Raw genomic sequence first — 17,603 nt, forward strand, 5'->3', positions numbered from 1 at the left:
AAGAGCTTGGCTGTGTACAACGATCACATAAAGCAACACGCTGCAGGTATCTTCTACGACAAACCTAGTTAGCACAAATTCTTAATATTTATGTCTCGTTCACGAACATCATGACCGTGGCCTAAAGTAGTAACTTCACCCATGGCTGATTCGAGTTAAATTCTCGCTTTCTGCCACGAATTGAGTTTATTGACAAGCTTCAATAGGTTTCAGGTTTCTAGAAGCTTCAATAGGTTTTTTAATTAACCAACTGAACTAACTTTCCACTCTCACTCATCCGCAAATTGGTTTTTCCATCTTCAACTTCAGACGAATATCGGTATCGTCCATGGTGGATAAGCCACAATCGTTTTCGCCCCAATACCATCCCAATTCAGAGGAATTATCACTCTAATGTCCGACTCGTTGGCTAAATGGTTAGCGTACTGACCTTCGGTTCAGAGGGTCCCGGGTTCGATTCCCGGCCGGGTCGGGGATTTTAACCTTCATTGGTTAATTCCAATGGATCGGGGGCTGGGTGTTTATGCTGTCCCCAACATCCCTGCAACTCACACACCACACATAACACTATCCTCCACCACAATAACACGCAGTTACCTACACATGGCAGACGCCGCCCACCCTCATCGGAGGGTCTGCCTTACAAGGGCTGCACTCGGTTAGAAATAGCCACACGAAATTATTATTATTATCACTCTAATGATCTAATATAGCCGTGAATCGTAAGAATCGTAAGAAATACGTAAGAAATACGTTCCGGAAACGGGAATCGTTCCGTTTACATGCTTTTCATGAAACCCCTGCATCTTCAAGCTAATAATATGTGGCAGAATGCCTTGGTTTTCATGTACTTGTTGAAAAAATTTATTCTGTGTGGAAGTAGCATTATCAAAACGTGAATAGCTGTCTAGTGTGTGACGTTTGATTTATAATTAAGTGTGTGGTTGTGGTGAAAAGTTATAATGAATTATTTTGAGTGCGGTGTATACCATCTGTCATTTTAAATATTATTAAATATCTCACCAGCTACTGAAAAGTCAATAATACACTTCTCACGAACTCTTTACAATAATTGCGGAGCGTTTTACAAAAGCCGATAATTTCATGAAAAGAAGTATGGAGATATTTCAGCTTTTTGGCTACACCAGAAAGATGTTTCCAATGGCGTTTCTGCATTTCAGATGTGAGTTCGAACACTTTAAATGCAGAAACGCCACTGAAAAGTATTCATTTCTTTCTGATGCACAGAAAAAGCGTATATATCTCGAAACTACTTTTATCCAGACTTTGATAACATTAAACTAAACTACTGAATCAAAATCGTAGCAGAATCTTTCTTATTACATTAATTATTCATCAAATATGCGTTCTTATAAAATACTCCAGTAAGAGGATATCATAAATCTTATTCATACCACAAAGGTTACTCAACTGTGGTTGATTGACCTTCTAGTAGATGCTAAATACAGATATAAATAATTAAAAGTTATTCCTACAGAAGTTTCGGAGGTGCAAAGATATAATAATAATAATAATAATAATAATAATAATAATAATAATAATAATAATAATAATAATAATAATAATAATAATAATAATAATAAATCCGTTCACCCTCCAAGGTTGGTTCGCGCGATGGATCCCATCTCTCCCTCCTCAAGGGGAGTGTCCTGGAGCGTGAGACATTTAGTCGGAAGAGATACAACTGAGGAAGACGGCCAATACCTCGCCTCACCTGCTATGCTGAAGAGGGGCAGTATGGGGGATGGGCAGAACGTAAGGGGATAGGCAAGGAAGAGAGAAGAAAGCGGCAGTGGCCTTAAAGCATTTGCCTACATTTTCCTTTAGAAGAAGTGGGAAACCACCGAAAACCACTTCGAGGATGACTGAGGTCATACTAGCAACCCCCTCTACTAATTTGACCTCCCGAGGTTGAGTGGATCCCGTTCCAGTCTTCGTACCACTTTTCAAATTTCTTGACAGAGCCGGGAATGGAACCCGGACCTCTTGGGGTGGCAGCTAATCACACCAACCACTACACCACAGGGGCGGACTGCAGGACAATATTTGGTAATATTTACATCGAAAAGATACATTTCAATCTCTTTATTACAAGTAAGCCAATTAACACAGGTTATCAGACAAAAGAAACTTCGCACTTCTGTAATCTGTGTTAAGTGGCTCAGATGTTAGAAGTGCTGGCCTTACTAGCCCAGATTGGTGGGTTGGATCCCGGCTCAGTCCGGTGGTACTGGAACGTACTCAAATACGCCAGCTTCATGTCGCGTCGGTAGATTTACCAGAGTGTAAATGAACTCTTAAAGAACAATATTCTGGCACCTGGGAGTCTCCAGAAGTAGTAAAAGTAGTTTGTGGGATGTAAAACAAACGAAAACAAATGTATACGACGTTGCTCATTAAGTGTCACAAATCGCGAGTCAACAATAACACCATTTTGTAAAATCGATATTCGGTCTGCGGTATTTTCCTACACCGCAATACAACGACCCGGAACAAGCTCTTGTGCATTATATTTTGTAACGATGTGTGTTGCTGGTACGTCAGACCATTTCAGGAAGCGGCTGTATACAAGTTTCCAGGTACGCTGGAGTTAGTAGACTATTAACGCTTTTATCATTTAATCAACTTTAAGATTGTGGTGAAAGGGGAATGTGGACAATAAGCTGAGGCGGAGGTGGAAGAAGGAGCTAAACAGAGGAGCCCTTTGTTCCTTGGCGTGTTAATGGACCACTTATTAAGACAATAAAGGAACTCTCCCAGTCGTTACAATGGAAGCCGCTGGAAAGGAACTGCTCATCCTGTGATCTAATCAGTTCGGTTCGACACTCATCATCCCGAGAGAAATTTCTTTAATTGCCCTCCGAAGCTTGTTAAATTATAATGGAATGCTGTATTCTAATGTCTTACAATAAACTTCACGGAAGTTATCCAATGATTACTAATGAGTACTGTCCGTCTCCGTACCGTAGCGGTTAGCGCTATTAGCTACCGTCCTGGGAGGTCTGGGTTCAAATCCCGGTACTGCCTGAGTTTTTAAAATAGTTGGAGGTCTGGTGTGAAGAATCTCCGTGACACAGGCGGCAGCAAGCCGGCCTCTCACCGCTATGTTACGTGGTTAAAATCTCGGTCTCGGGAGATAGTAGGTTCGAACCCCACTGTCGGCAGCCCTGAAGATGGTTTTCCGTGGTTTCCCATTTTCACACCAGGCAAATGCTGGGGCTGTACCTTAATTAAGGCCACGGCCGCTTCCTTCCCACTCCCAGCCCTTCCCTGTCCAATCGTCGCCATAAGACCTATCTGCGTCGGTGCGACGTAAAGCAACTAGCCAAAAAAAAAAAAAAATCTCAGTCACTCCATGTGAGATTTGTGTTGGACAAAGTGGAGGCTAGACAAGTCTTTCTCTGGGTACTCCGCATCTCCTGGCATGTTTCCAGCAACACTCTTCAGTACCATTTAATTTGATCTGTCAGTCAATAATAATTGCCCCAGAGAAGTGAGATGGTCTTCGGTAGCCGGTACCGTTCCCATCCTTGCTGCTAAATGGGGGCTTCATTCACGCCATTCCTGACCCGGTCGAATGACTGGAAACGGGCTGTGGTTCTTTTTTTCCGGAGGTCTATTATATGGTTAAAGTGGTACATACATCTCACCTCCATTGTGGGTGTGACTGGAAATAGTTTACTAATAATTACTTCAGTATTACCGGAAAAAAGAGTAATGTTTCTAAAGCGGTAATTTTTATTTGCAATGACCATGCTTGAAGCATAATATATGATCTGAAAATGAGGTTATGTGATAAATATGCTCGTGTGAACACTCTGATGTGTATATTACAACTAGGTTATGCTGACTTTATGAGACACTCATGGACTATGGCTGGTTATGCCGAGTTCACACCGAACAGGTCCAAGACACCTCACTACTGTAAGATATTTTCAATGTTGATTAGAAATGCGATGCGGCTGATTGATATGAGCAGATATCCATTGTGCCTAACGCAGAAAGTTATACATTATTTTCCTTCGTTCATCCTCATATCCTGCTACTATTACGTGTCTCTTGTAGAGATTTGTAGTGTGGTGTACTGTATGTAAATGAAGACGGGTAAGACGAGCTAGAGGAATTAAAGAAGCGCAGTTAAAATTCTTTGCCTTGGTGGGAAACGAACCCTGGGCTTTCTGAACCCAAGGCCACTAAGCTGACTATTCAGCCGAGGACACGGACTTGTATTGACACCTACCTGACTTATAAGGCTATGGTTTACCCTAGCTTGTGGAATGAACTCCTTTCCTTACGTTGGTAGCATTGCGATAACAATTATGCTGTATAGAGTTCCGTATTTGTCTTGTAATTTAGCACTTGGTTGTGTGACTTTCCATACTGAATTGAATCGATTTCATTTTCTATCATTTGACATTTTCGATATAATACAAACCACATAACCGATAGCATTAACATTTTCAGAGTTATTAATAAAACAATTAAGAGAAGTCACTTCCCCCAAAATTACTGGTAATTCTTACTTATTGCTTGAATTAGACAAACTAAGTATTGTTCAAAGTAAGAAAACAAACACTAATCTTAATTAAGTCATACATTCTACTTAATTTTCTTTCAGTAAACATACCATAGATGTTAAAATCACTTCTAAAACGTTTAGCTTACCAAGCAAGTATCCGTGCAGTTAGGATCTTGCAACTTTGAGCTTCCATTCGGGAAATAGTTTGTTCGAACCTCACTGTCAGCAGCCCTGAAGATGGTTTTCCGTGGTTTCCCATTTTCGCACAAGGCAAATGCTGGGGATGAACCTCAATTAAGGCTGCGGCCGCTTCCTTCCCACTCCGAACCCATTTCTATCCTATCGTCGCCATAAGACCTATCTGTATCGGTGTGGCATATAACAGATAATAATAATAATAGTAGTAATAATAATAATAATAATAATAATAATAATAATAATAATAATAAATGTTTAACGGCAGATGGTTTGGAGATCCGGAGGCATAAATTTAGCTATTTTAACATAGACGATTTAGGGTATTTCAATTCCCCATAGTAAGGAGAAATGTTCTGTGTGTACTTCGATTCCTCGATCATTGTTGGGGGAAATTTCGGTATGCAGTTTTGTAATGAAGTTATGACTATTTTTATTGTCAACAACAACAACAACAACAACAACAACAACAACAACAACAACAACACAAACTACGTCAGGGTGGAGAGGAGTAGTCATGTTACCCTATAGCCGGGAAGACCATCCGTTGCAGTGTTTTTCGGTACGCGCTGTAGGCGGTTTCCATTTGAGCCGAAGGTCGCCATCTTGACCATTGATTCCCGGACGAACGTGATCAATGAACAGAAGCGCCCTATTATTCATATGCACAGTGCCAAGGGCAGACTATTTATAAATATCCAGGTCCGCTCCTTCTCCGCGGCCAGTATGTTCATGTTTGTCTCGCACGTGCGATCGTTTCCTCCTAGTCATTAGAGCGGCATCTCTTTGCCAACATTGTCCTCTGCAATTAACTAGTTGATATCCCGCCCCTCTGAAAGAAGCGATACTCTATAGACGTTAAGGGGATCCTGAATGGAGATATAGGGTCCACAAATCAAATTTCTTTTTTGAAATCTAAAATAAATTACGACAAACAAATGATTTTTTAAAATAAGTAATGCACGAAAATTAGTCATCTGGTAGCCATTAAATTATTAAATTTATTTAAATTTTCTCACGTAAGATCACAGATGCTAGCAAGAAATCGAACCCAGGGTGTCCGGATACACCTAGCCCCCAGAAACGGCAGGCTTCCCTAAGTATATTTCAGCAAATGTCAAGCGAAAGGAAATGGGAGAGGATAATTATATGTGCAGCTACGTGGGACGAGTGACAAAGCGCTTCGCAGTCCATAGATTTATAAAATATGCATGACCATACATTATAAGTGGATTGGTATTGATTGTTTGGAAACACCGCAAAACATAACGTTATTTATGACTCGGCAGTGATTTACAGCAAAGATTGAATTCCGTCGCTAGTCCTGTACACAAGAATGTTACATATACATCTTTCTTTTTTTTTTTTTGCTATGGGCTTTACGTCGCACCGACACAGATAGGTCTTATGGCGACGATGGGATAGGAAAGGCCTAGGAGTTGGAAGGAAGCGGCCGTGGCCTTAATTAAGGTACAGCTCCAGCATTTGCCTGGTGTGAAAATAGGAAACCACGGAAAACCATTTTCAGGGCTGCCGATAGTGGGATTCGAACCTACTATCTCCCGGATGCAAGCTCAGAGCTTCCTATCCCATCGTCGCCATAAGACCTATCTGTGTCGCTGCGACGTAAAGCCCATAGCAAAAAAAAAAAAAGTATTTGTAACATTCCTGTGTACAGGACTAGCGACGGAATTCAATCTTTGCTGTAAATCACTGCCGAGTCATAAATAACGTTTATGTTTTGCGGTGTTTCCAAACATATACATCTAACCTGATACATGTTTACTAGTATATATTTATTATTATTATTATTATTATTATTATTATTATTATTATTATTATTATTATTATTATTATTAGTATAAATAACAAAATTACACCAACCTCAACAAAGTCGAGTCAGGATATCAATAAAATACCACGTAAGGTGAAACCTTGTGTGTGGTAATTTAGAATGTTAATTGTATAGAAAAAAAGCAGTCCGACTCATTGGCTGAATGGTCAGAGTTGAGGCCTTCGATTCAGAGGGTTCTGGGTTTGATTCCCGGCCGGGTGGGGGATTTCAATAGCCTCTGATTAATTCTTCTGACCCGGGGACTGGGTGTTTGTGTTTGTCCACACACTTTCCTCTGCATATTCATACAACACACCACGCTAGCAACCACCACAGAAACACGCAATAGTGATTACATCCCTCCATATTGAGTTGGTGTCAGGAAGGGCAGCCGGTCGCAAAACAGGGCCAACTCCACATTTGCGACACAGTTCGCACTCGTGATCCCACAGGCGTGGGAAAAACGGTAGTAAGAGAAGAAGAAGAAGAAGAAGAAGAAGAAGAAGAAGAAGAAGAAGAATTATATAGAAAGAAACATATTTAACAACGGCGCCTGAAGTATGAGTATGGGTATGAGGGAATGATGGGCATGATCAACAGCTTAGCATCGAATAGTAATTGAATATGACGACGTTATATTTTCATTTAGTTATTTCTTCAATAACAGTTTTATTATCCACTAGCAAGATACCCGTGCTTCGCTACGGTATTATACTGAAATTTATAATTGAATGCTTATTGTTTTAGATATATAATCCGCCGAAATTCGCGATCTGACTCGTTTTCGGCGAGAATCCACCAAAATTCCCGATCTGACTCGTTTTCTATTAGATTTCGGCATGTTTCCTCCCATTTTTAAATCTTCCTTTCCAGCAATCGATTTCGTACTTCCCGGGCTAGGCTCAGGTATTCCTCCCGGTCAGTTGGGTCCCTAAATCTTTGCCATATTTTCCTATAATCATTTTTAATATGGATAAAATCCTTCAGGAGAACCGGCGTGGTGTCATATTGGGTGCCTTGGCGGCACTAAACCCGCGGCCGGACTGCATTCTTAGTCATTACCAGTCCAGGAGCCGTTTCCAGCGCAGTCCGCACAACTGACGACGGTCCGGAACATTATTATTATTATTATTATTATTATTATTATTATTATGTGTTGCTGTAATGGCTGATGACAGGGAAAACCGGAGTATCCGGAGAAAAACCTGTCCCGCCTCCGTTTTGTCCAGCACGAATGACACATGTAGTGACCGGGATTTGAACCACGGAACCCAGCTGTGAGAGGCCGGCGCGCTGCCGCCTGAGCAACGGAGGATCCTTATAAGTACATTAAGAACAGTAAGATCAATAGGTTTCACCTCCTTCTACACCCCACCACCGTTAAGTTCATTTACCGCCACCCACTCCCCTCCCCCCCAAAAATTAAAAGAAGGCTTGTTTCTTTATGTTTAAAGGAGATTCCAAACACCAATGTTCACGTCTATTACCTTCAGTTTTGAGATATAAGTATCCCCATAAAAAATTTATTTTTTCACTTCATTTCACACTATTCCCCACCCCCACTAAGTGAATATTCCCGCAAAAAATACGTGTTTCTTTAATAGTAAAGGATCTTCTAAATACCAATTATCACGACTCTAACTTCTTCAGTTTTTGATTTATCTGTCCTCATGAAAGGAATTCGACTCCTTTACACTCCCGCCCTCCAAGATGGTTTCCTCCCAGAAACGCGTTTTTCTTTGTTTTTAAAGGAGATCCAAATACGAATTTTCACGTCTGTAACAGCTTTAGTTTGTATTAGATGTATGTATTCTCATACAATTAAGTCAATTAAATTTTCAATTATTTCACACACACACACACACACACATCCTCATTGGATTTTCCGAGAATACGTGTTTCTTTACTTTTAAAGCAGATTGCAAATATCAAATTTCACGTCTGTAATTCCTTCATTTTTGAGATATCAGTAGCGTAATTAAAAGAATTCCACACCATTTTCAGTCACATTTACCTCCCCCCCTCCACCCAAGTGATATTTCCGAAAACTAAAAATACACGTTTCTTTATGTTTAATAGAGATAAAAATACCATTTTTCTCTTCTGTAACATGCTAAGTTTTTTTAGATATACTGTAAAAATTCTCATTTTAAAATTTCTCCCCTTTTGAGTTCCCCTTAAGTGAAGTTTCCAAAAACAAATCACCTATGTTTCTTTACATTTACAGGAGATTCCAAACACCCACTTTTTACGTCTGTAACATTTTACGTTTCCAAGATATTCTGTAGATATAGTCTTTCAAAAAATTCACCCCAATTTGTCACTCCTGTTTAACCGCCATTAATTGGATTTTCCAAAAAATAAAAAATACGTGATTCTTTATTTATAAAGGAGATCCCATATACAAATTTTCAGTTCTGTAATATCATTCGTTTCTGAGATATATGTATCCTCATTAAAGTCATTCAACCCATTTTTCACCCTTTTACACCCCACCTATTGCGATTTACAGCAAACAAAAAAATACGTGTTCCTTTATTTTTAGAGGAGATTCTAACTACCAATTTTTAAATCTGTAAATTTTAAAGTTCTAAGATGTAGACCCACTCATTTTAACAAATCACCCCCCCCCCCTTTTTCATCCTCCAATATTTGGAATTTTCAAAAACGAAAAAATACGTGTTTCTTTACTTTTAAAGTAGATCTCAAATACCAATTTTCAGGTCTGTAATATCTTCAGGTTCTGAAATATAAGTAGCCTCATTTAAGACATTCAACCCATTATTCACCCTTTTACACCCTTCCTATTGGGATTTTCCGAAAACGAAAGAATACGTGTTTCTTTATTTTTGAAAGAGATTCTAAATACCAATTTTTACATCTATAAACTTTAAAAGTTTTGAGATATAGATACACTCATTTTAAAATATTACCCCCTTTTCACCCCCTCTTAATTGGATTTTCCAGAAACAAAAAAATACGTGTTTCTCTATTTTTAAAGGAGATCTCAAACACCAATTTTCAGGTCTGTAATATCTTCAGTTTCTGAGATATAAGTAGCCTCATTAAAGGCATTTAACCCTTTTTTCACCCCTTTTCACTCCTCCTATTGCGATTTTCCGAAAACGAAAAAATACGTGTTTCTTTATTTTTAATGAAGATTCTAAATGCTAATTTTTACATCTGCAAACTTTAAAAGTTTGGAGATATAGATTCACTCATTTTAAAAATTCACCCCCTTTTCACCCTCCCATTAATTGGATTTTCCAGAAACAAAAAATACGTGTTTCTTTATTTTTAAAAGAGATCAAAAGTACCAATTTTCAGGTCTGTAATATCTTCCGTTTCTGAGATATAAGTACCGGTATCCTGATTAAAGGCATTCAACCCATTTTTCCCCATTTTCACCCTTTTCACCCCTCCTATTGGAATTTTCTGAAAACAAAAAAATACGTGTTTCCTTATTTTTAAAGAAAATTCTAAATACCAATTTTTACATCTGTAAACCTTTAAAGTTTTGAGATATAGATACACTCATTTTAAAATTTCACCCCCCTTTTCATCCCCTTAGAGACGGAATATCCAAAAATCCTCTCTTAGCGAGCACCTACATCCTAATATGAATATATCCCCAAAATTGCATTTCTTTATGTCCAGTAGTTTTGGCTCGGCGATGATGAATCAGTCAGTCAGTCAGGACAAGTTATTTTATATATATATAGATAGATTTGTCCATGACAAAGGACTTAAAACGCTTCAGACTCATTTTTTTGACTTAATGAAGTAGTTTGTGAAGAACCTCAAAGGACATCAAAGAATTTGTAATTAAGTACAAGAAATTGCGTTTTAATATCCTAAGTTTGGGTCTGTATAGCATACAACAATGGTACGTCTTGCTGCGTGTTGAATATCCATGTTCAATGTTCTTTATTACATTTTTGTTTTTGTTATATATTTGTGGGAGGCTCCGTGGCTCAGGCGGCAGCGCGCCGGCCACTCACCGCCGGGTCCCGGTCACTCCATGTGAGATTTGTGCTTGACAAAGCGAAGGCGGGACAGGTTTTTCTCCGGGTACTCCGGTTTTGCCCTGTCATATTTCATTCCAGCAACACTCTTCAATATCATTTCATTTCATCTGTCATCCATTAATCATTGCCCGGGAGTAGTGCGACAGGCTTCGGCAGCCGGCACAATTCGTATCTTCGCCGCTAGATGGGGTTTCATTCATTCCGTTCCTGACCCGGTCGATTTTCATTCGTTGTATGTGTATGTTTCAAGGGCATAGAGCTCCTTTATATTAAATATGTCCTTGACTGCTTGGGTATAATCTTTCTTTTTCTTTTTCTAGTTGTTTTACGTCGCACCGACACAGATAGGTCTTACGGCGACGACGGGACAGGAAAGGGCTAGGAGTGGGAAGGAATCGGCCGTGGCCTTAATTAAGGTACAGCCCCAGCATTTGCCTGGTGTGAAAATGGGAAACCACGGAAATCCATTTTCAGGGCTGCCGACAGTGGGGTTCGAACCTACTATCTCCCGAATACTAATCTGTCTTTATGACAGAGTCCATCATTCTCCTAGGTAACCTATCCTTCTCGATTCGCCTCGCATGACCCCACTACAGAAGCCGGATTATGGGTATAGCTTCGCGAATCAAGTTCATTCTTACCATAACCTTTATTTCCTCATTCCGTGTACCCTCCTGTCACCTATTTTTACCAGCGGTATATATATACTGAATCCACCCATCTTTCACTCCCCGTACAGTAAAGTCGATCTGAAAACCGACCGGTGTAAAGATAGTTTCGTTGGGGAGTTGAATTCCTCCTTACAGAACACTGTTGATCGCAACTGCGAGCATTAGCGTTGCTATACTTCGAATTGATCTCACTTACCATACTACCTGTTTGGGAGAATTCACATCCCAAGTACATAAAATGATCCATTGCTTTCCTTGCTCAACATTCAATCTTCTTAGGTTTATTTTCCTTCTTCTCCTTTATTATTATTATTATTATTATTATTATTATTATTATTATTATTATTATTATTATTATTATTCAGCTAGTCATTGTCCTTCTGTTTCCGTAATAGGGAATTCAATCCCGAGTGAGACTACCTTACCATTTCTGGGAGTTTATGAGACAACCCCTGATCGCTGGCTTCCAGAGCGTTAAGGAACTCCTAAGGGACAACATTGCGGTGCATCATCGTCTCCAAAAATGTATAACACTCGAAGGACAACAACAACAACAACAACAACAACCGTTTTCCGCCAGAGTGAGTGCGTTAACTTTCTGAGCCCAAGTTCATGGGTCGAATCTCAGTTCAGTCCTTAATACTTCAAGGGGATCAGGTACGCCTATCTCTTATCCGTAGATTTATTAATACGCCTGTACGGCGAAATTCCGCCACCTCGGCATCTCCTAAAACAATAAAATAGCTAGTAGTGGTGGAAATTAGTAACATTATTTTTTAAATTAATTTTCCTGAAGGGAACCATTATTTAATTTCACCAATTCCGAATACTATACTTAAACCACTTAAGGCTGTTTCACTCTTGAAATTACCGCCGTTTCACCCCATTGTGGTATTTGTATCATTAATTGGATTAAAATGAGGCTTCCAAATTTGTCTCAACAGAGTACTATTCACCAGCGTCTTAGAGAGTTGCATAAATCCAACTTATGACCCACTACTACACTGCGGGGAAATGCGTGTCATTTCACGGTTTAAGAAACCTAATAATACTCCCATTCGGTGAAATTAAGTTATGATTCCCTCCGTCACTGCATATTCTTCAAATGAGGCTTGCAGAGGTGTCTCAACGGAACTCTGGCCACCAGCGTCTTGGAGAGCTGTGGCAATCCAACAGACGAGCCCAATGACTCGTTACCGTTAAGGAAGCCTAAAGACTTTGAGTTATTATTATTATTATTATTATTATTATTATTATTATTATTATTATTATTATTATTATTATTATTATGCAGTTCTTGTCAAAAGGATGGAAATCTCGAACTGATATGCTATAAGCGTAAACGGTTTTTTTCTTATTCTACGATCGTTAAAGTGAGTCGTGTATTAATGGATTCTGTGACAAAAAGTAAGAGCAGTCTGTTGAATGGTAAATGTGACCAAATCCGACATTGCTCTCCTCCGTTCAGAATAATTAATTAACCGTAGGTTCCTCCTTATCGACTAGTAGGCAGTAAAGGAGCAGATTAATCTCACGAAGCGGTGCAGATTACTCCCGGTTCGGCTAGCTTAAGTCATGAGTGCACAGGGAATAGTCCAGTCCTACGGACGCTGTTAGTTTCTGCTGATGTACGCGGATCTTCCAGAAATTCTCCTTCCCTCGTGAGGTTGCGATTCCGTTCAGCTTAGCGTCATCTAGCATGATGAGAGAAAAAGAGAGAGAGGATACGAGATAAGTTCGTCATGATGCGGACTTGATCCTTAAGTTTAACTTAACTAGTTCTTTAAGTACAGGATGGAAGGTGTTACCCGACGATACCTGGCCCACTAACAAAGTTGAACATCGTATGATATCATTGGAATTAAAGACGAGATGACGTGGATCAGTGAAGTGTCAACATCATAGCTTCGTCCGACTCGTTGGCTGAATGGTCAGCGAACTGGACTTCGGTACAGAGGGTCCTGGGTTCGATTCCCGGCTGGGTCGGGGATTTCAACCTTCATTGGTTAATTCCAGTGGCTCGAGGTCTGGGTGTTTCTGCTGTCCCCAACATCCCTGCAACTCCCACACCACACACAATACTATCCTCCACCACAATAGCACGCAGTTACCTACACATGGCAGATGCCGCCCACACTCATCGGAGGGTCTGCCTTACAAGCGCTGCACTCGGCTACAAATAGCGACAAGAAATTAAATTAATCGTAGCTCTTTCGAGCATGGTTATAATGCTTCCCTTGGATAAGATTATCTTTCTTCTGTAAGCTTCTAACGACGTTCACTATTTTAAATTGTTTGAGAAATTATGTAGGCTGTAGTCGCTCAAAGGAAACGAATGGACGCATATTATTGTATTCTCATCGCATTCCGAACGAGTTGGTCGTGTCGTTAGGATCGCATAGCTGTGATCTTGCATTCGGGAGATGATGGATTGGTATCCCACCGTCGGCAGCCTTGAAGATGTTTACCGTGTTTTACCATTTTCACGCCAGGAAAATACTGCAGCTGTACCTTAAGGCCACGGCCGCTTTCTTCCCCATCGTGGCCCTTTCCCTCCTTTCTGTCACCGAAAACCTTATGTGTGTTATTGTGACGTTGAACTACTAGCATATTTATATTTTATCAGACTTAATCTATATAAATAAAATTGTAGGGAGTCCGCTGTCTATTATTTCGTTTGTTTGCCAATTTTTCAGATAATTATCCGTTTTATGTGAACTCAAGACGGTGGTTTTTATTTTTCGTGTGTGTTTGTTCCACCTTCACAGCGAAACGGCTGGATAAATCTCGACCAAATATCATATTTAGAGTTTACTCATCCCGGGAGAGGTTTTGATATGCATATGATTTTAAAATCTCTGAATATACGTGGAGAATAGGAAAACTAGAACAGTTTTCTTCCATTTTCTCTTGTACCATTGATTTTCTCTAAAATTCGTGGTCCATATGTGAAACGTCCCTTTATTTTAAACAATTTAATTTGTACATAATTTCGCTTACTCTTCAAATGACGGAGAATATTACCATTTTCTGCTGGTCTCACGCTCTGCATTGAGTGACAGACAGACCGACAACGAACCTACAGGTTACCATGGCAACTTTGCCAGCAGGGAAGTGACGTATTGGTATTTTCTGACTTTGCCAGCAGGGAAGTGACGTATTGCTATTTTCATCATCATTCCTGTAAACTCGTGGTTATTCCTTGGGTAGAAAGCGAGAGAGACGTCAATCGGCCATTCTGCGGGATATTGACGGAATACCGTTGGAGGAGGTTACAATCCTTCTCGAATAGCACTGAGGGGCGCAGTTAATATTTCAACAGTAGCGCGGAGTGTAGCACATAATTTCATACCGTAACGTTTTTTCTGGCATTTGCTATAATTTTTACTGTATTTCTATTCTACTTCTGTTTTCCGCTGTTTTTCTTCCTCTGCCTTGCCTCTTTAGACTTATGTAATAACACCATAAGTCATCTTATCATCTACTTACCTAAGAATCCCTGCGCCTTCTTATATCCGCCGTCTTATATCCGTAACTCCTACCATCACAATTTATTTACGGACATTTTATTTTCCAGTACATCCACTTGGCATTTACCTATTTGTCCTATCCGGCTGTTCTCAGTCGTAATCCTAATATCCATTAATTTCAACTTCCTTAACTCTATTACTTTCTTCCTTAATTACTCCGTATTTTTGCGAGAGGTAATCCGGAAACCTGGACACACTATTATTTGAGAAAAAATTCCAAGCTGTTCAAATGTATAACTTTTGTCCCCGGAAAATTTCTTAGTATGGATGCATTTTAATGACGGTGCAGACCTTCGTTTCGGGGTAGATGATGGCTAAAACGGTAAGCCGTATTACGAAAAAGATAGCGCAATCGCCGTTCAATGTGGAGAGATCTACAACTTTGGTCCTGTAACTTATTGTCGTGTCTGGATTGTGGATACGTTAGATAGCGTTCTATTTCTCGATTATAGTCAAATATCGCCAGCTCGATTGTGACTGCCATTAGGGAAAGTGGCCTGCCTTAATAATCAAAACTCTCCATCTCTACGGTGAATTGCAGTTTCCAAATAAACCTGCCGTTATAGTAGATACGACGGAACTCGATTGTGATTATTGGCATTAGGAAATGTGACCTGCCATTACCAACAAAAATTCCCCAATGCCTACCTTACATCGGAAACAACGTATGGTGGTCTCCCTGTTTTGTTTCCCGGATAGTGCTAAGAGACATGCAGTTTAATATAATCTTATAAGCTTTTGGGCTTTTACCGTGTCAGATAATATGGTGAAATGTTTTACGTTTCACAGAGAACTTCGCTTTGCATCTTCAGAAGAAAATCTTGTCTTTTCACGAGCAAGACTTCTCTAATAATAAGTGCTTGAATTTAGAATGCTTTACCATTGTTCTATAGCAGGCGGTACTCTCATTCGTCATTAGATGGCTCACTGTGCACTAGCCTTCCAAGTGGGTCGTCCCTGATTCATCTGATGACCTTGCTGTTTACTTCACATGCACATACGATGGAACAAGAAACGTCTTAATTAGAGCTAAGATGGGGTCGTCAACTCCCACCACGTGAAAGAAAGAAAGAAAGTAATTGTAGGAAATGTCACTTTTTATAAAGACTTTGCTCTGCTTCCACGGAAGTAAACCAGGGCTGCTCTGAACTGAAGAACCTTTCAGCACTATTAGAGCTGTTGTAGTTAGTCTTGGTTCACTTCCCAGGGAACAGAGCAAAGTTTTCCTACTGTTTGTATCTTTCACTTGGCATCACCCCAAAAGATGTCTATTCTTCAATGTTATGTGGCAATATTTTTTTCAGTCTAGAATAGGAGTGATGGTATTTTGTGATCTGGACACTATGTATGGTGCATAATAGAATATCCACTGTGGGCATATTGTGTCGTAAAATTAACATCCTTAATAATCCAGAAATACTGTGAGAGTATTATATATATTTATTGTTTGTTACTTGGAACTTTCCTTTCTGTGAGAGCAAACAATTCAGGGGGAAAGATTTTGATGTAAACTCAGGTCTCCTCCCTCCCGTTGAAATCATCATAGTTTGCTTCTGTTACTACTGTGGTTGTTTTCTGCTATCTATGAGTTTTTTGTGAGGTATCCACTTTTGCTAGGAGTCACAACAATTCCTAATTGCTTATTCGCTGTAGGAACAGGCTAGGAGTCACAACAATTCCTAATTGCTTATTCGTTGTAGGAACAGGGTAAGTCTTTGAGGTGTTACACTCGGATTTCGTTCGGGGTTTGCGTGCTGGTAGCTGAGGTAGTGTGCATTCCAAAAGTGAAAATCATACATGCCCGGACTAATATTTAATGTTGTTTTATAACATTCAAAATGGTGAAAATGCACACAGAGATGCACTGTGAGGTGGCTCGTGGCTGTGGTGAAGTTGAGAGTGATGGGTCACAGTCATGTAGTTTTGACTGACCACTATGAGTGGATCATTTCAGAGTAACATGGAAGACACGACATAAGCAAAACCATCCATTAATACCATAGTTATGGTTAAAATTAATAATATTCATTGTGTTACATTTGGCAGCATACACATGGGGTTATGTTCACAAACACATAATGTTGTTTGTATTATTCCTAACGCTCAACTGTCCATGTGCTACACGTCTAGGCGAAAGAATCATGTTAGGTACTCAACAGTCAGCACAGTCACAAGTCAAATCCTACCATACCAGTGGGTGTTTTTGTTTATGTATGTCTTCCATGCTACTCCTAAATTAATATCCCCCTTGACTTTACCTCAGCCGCGAGCTGCTGCACGGCACATTTCCACACATATTTTTAACTTAAAAAAAACAGCATTAAATATTCATTTGGGCACTTACGGAATGTTTACTGACTCAACTTATCAGCGTTCAAACTTTGAACGAAGTTAGAGTGTAACATCTCAAAAGACTTCCCTTGTGAGTAACTTATGCATTTTATTTATATAGAAGGTTTGTTGTCATCAAAACTTGACCATCGTAATTGTAAATGCTTCACAATAATTCAACTCTATTTTAATCAGTTGTATGAATGGAAAATAGCTTGGTGTCAGAAGTAGCCAAGTAGTTGGCTCACATAATTTTTTCATTTTAACCATGTTTCTTTCAAGACCAGTGTCCTTACTTGTCAATAAATATTACCAGTGAATTTAATCAATGAGGTATAACATTTTATTAGTATGATATTTTTGGTTTAGATGTACAAAATCATTGCATTTATGCAGAAAATTTATACTTATGTTTTCTTTTGTGTAGAAGTGCATGCATGAAGTGTGATACTGAGGATATAATGTAGTGGAGGT

Source organism: Anabrus simplex, chromosome 1 (assembly GCF_040414725.1).
Source record: "Anabrus simplex isolate iqAnaSimp1 chromosome 1, ASM4041472v1, whole genome shotgun sequence".
NCBI classification, from domain to species: domain Eukaryota; kingdom Metazoa; phylum Arthropoda; class Insecta; order Orthoptera; family Tettigoniidae; genus Anabrus; species Anabrus simplex.